The 2,949-nt window shown below is 32.5% G+C and overlaps 1 pseudogene across 1 annotated transcript; it reads right to left on the reverse strand.

Annotated features, from left to right (window-relative positions):
* Positions 1-463: 463 nt before the first annotated feature.
* LOC107616446 (aspartic proteinase CDR1 pseudogene) lies at positions 464-1,861 on the reverse strand (annotated as a pseudogene). The gene has a single exon (XR_015899972.1). The product of XR_015899972.1 is annotated as an aspartic proteinase CDR1 pseudogene (transcript).
* Positions 1,862-2,949: the final 1,088 nt, after the last annotated feature.

Genomic DNA, 2,949 nt, shown 5'->3' on the forward strand with positions numbered 1-2,949 from the left:
GATATTTTCTTTATCAAGATGTGCATGCTTGTTATTGTTAAGTTGTACTTTTGGTTTACTGTAATTTGTTTTTAAAAAAAATATTTGAGAAAAAAATACAAAATTAGTCCAAAGTAATTTAAAACTATTTTATTTTATATATTTAATTATTATTTATTTTAATTTTAGATATAATAAATATATAATTATAAACATTACATACATAAGAATATAGATATTAAATTAAATAAAATAAGTTTAGATTAGTATCTTATTATCTCCCTACGTATTATCTTTTGTATTATATGCGTGTTTGATACCTTGTTTTTATTCCCTCATGGTGGATGCTTAAACCTTCAATTTTCGGAAAAAAAAAAACATTAAATCACTTAATCACATATTAATTATCATCAGTAATTTAACAGTAAATGCACCGTGAATTGGCCTATATAATAGAACAAATATAAAACCTATGCATAATGCATATAACACAATCTTATTATCTTATTTTATTTAATACACAAAAGGCGTAAGTAACAAGAATATGCTAATTACTATTAGTACAATTAGCAGGAGCAAAAGAAACCTTATTCCCTTGAAGATCATACTCTACCTGAAAATTCACCTGCGCCAAATTTCCGAAGAGGGACAATCCATTTAATTCGGTGTTGGGTAGCAGCAGCAAGCAGAGCAAGTTGTTGTCAACAACGGTGTACATGTTTTCAGTTGTCAAAGCAACATCAGCACCAGTAAAGTGAAACACGAAATAAGGCACGTTAAGGTTAACACTTGATCCTTGGAAACTGCCGCAAAAACCGTACGGTTTTGGAGGGTCTTGCACTGCCTCAACAGCTGAGGATTCGGTGACCAGAGTCACGATATCATTGAACATACTTGGGTCAAGATAAGTAAACGTTGTCCCCGAATCAATGATTATGTTGCTAGAATTTTGAGTACTCTGAATCGTGTTATTACCAACGGTTATGCCTTCAAGATTAAGATTGTAATAAGTAGGTGTAGAGGAATTGATGGTTAACGGAGTTGACACAACTCCGTTTCCTGAAATGATTGCATCGTCCCCAAATTTCAGCTTGCTTGTAGAATTTGAACCAAAAGGAACCAAACAATACGAGAATTTGTGACCAATTTGGTCACCAAGTTGTGAAACTAGTGACAATGGCCCTCCTCCTAGACCAACTACCCCTGTGGCTTTTTTAGTGCTATTAAACGTTACAGTATTGTTATGGCCACATCCAAAAATTGAATTTGGAAATGTAACACCACTAGTGGAATCAAAACTTATGGAATCAGAAGCCAATTCTCCATTTGTGTAAGACTGGTCGGCATATGTGTACAAATACTCGCAAACATTTGAGGTTCCACATGTATGTTGGTTTTGGTACAGTAACGTGCAATTTTCTGAAGTACATGAAATTGGAGTATAAGTGGAAGAGTTGTTTGGATCAAACAGTGGGCTATCTTGGGAGAAACAACTAGAATTGTCATCGCAGGGCGAGCATTGAACCCATATGAGATCACTGCCCGTGTCTGCGACGGCAATTCTTTCCACCGGAGGAGTGCCGATATAGATTTTTGTAAGGTAATCGCCGACCGCACCATTTGGAAATACAATGGATTCAGGGAATTGATTGCTACTTTCACTCAAGGCGTATCGCGCGATGGAACGCAGCGCGGCCTTCTTAAAAATATCCGATGAGGTCATTGAAGAGTCATAAAACGGTGAGAGGGGGGAATCATGGTGAATAAGATCAATGGTGAAGCTTGTTTGGGTTTTAGTAGCTTCAACAAAGGGTATGAAATTAGAAAGTGAGTACAAATGTGCTGAAAACGAGAACAATAACAAAAGAGTATGCATGGTGTTGTTGGTGGAGAACTATATCTAAGGAGCTTCTATTTATACAACGATCAAAGAGACTTTTTATTAAGGTATTCCGTTGAAAAATTCCTTAAATTGATAAATTCTCTGTTATTATTGTCATTCTTTGTCGAAAAATTATTGTATTTCTCCTCTTTACTGTAATATTTTGTGTTAAGTTGATAAGTATATAAACTATGTCAATTATGCTACTTGGACACTAAAATTAGTCACTAAATATAAAATATATTGGTAACTAATTTTAGTGTACGAACAACATTTTTAAACTTATATTATATCATTGTAAGACTAAGTTACAAGAAAAAAAAATGTAAGACAGTTTTCTTTCATTTCTTAATCATGTGATTAATTAATACCTACCATTATTGACATGTTCCACTCTTTTTGTCATTGATCCGGGTTTTTCTTTTTATTATTGGTACAAAATTTTAAAAATTTTAAAAAATATCTTAGATATTTTACAGCTAAACATTAAGGATTTACCGATTTAATATATGTTTTCCTTTTTTTTTAAAAAAAAATGAACCATTTTTAATAAATTTTATTTGCAGCTGTAGGTTGATGTAATTTTTTATTTTCAATTTTGTGAAAAAAATATTTTTATGCGTGCCCTTTAGTTTTACGAATCAATTGACTTTTTATTTTGAACTATGTATCTATCGATTATTAATGGTTTTTCTTTTTCTTAATAATAATAATTATTTGTGATAGTTTTTGCATCTAATACTTGTAAAATTAAAGTGTTTTTTTCTCCTTGAAACGTGAACTATACACATACGCTATTCATACCCTTTTTTTAATTTGGAATTTTTTTTTGTTGACAAGAGGGCCGATAGTCCTAGAAACTACGCCGAATTTACAGTTCTCAGAATTGAAGTTCCCATATCATTACTAACAAGATAATGGCTCATCCCTATTCCTTAGAGGAGAGAATTCCAGTAATGAGTGTTCTCATCTTGCCTCAAACTTCAATTAGCTAATCAATCAGCGCAACTGTTAGCTTTTTTGTAAGCGTAAGTAATATTTACTTGCCAACTGCTACCCGCAGTTTTTGCCTCCTCTTCTATTATTTC

Source organism: Arachis ipaensis, chromosome B9, assembly GCF_059453495.1.
Source record: "Arachis ipaensis isolate K30076 ecotype BB chromosome B9, ASM5945349v1, whole genome shotgun sequence".
NCBI classification, from domain to species: Eukaryota; Viridiplantae; Streptophyta; class Magnoliopsida; order Fabales; family Fabaceae; genus Arachis; species Arachis ipaensis.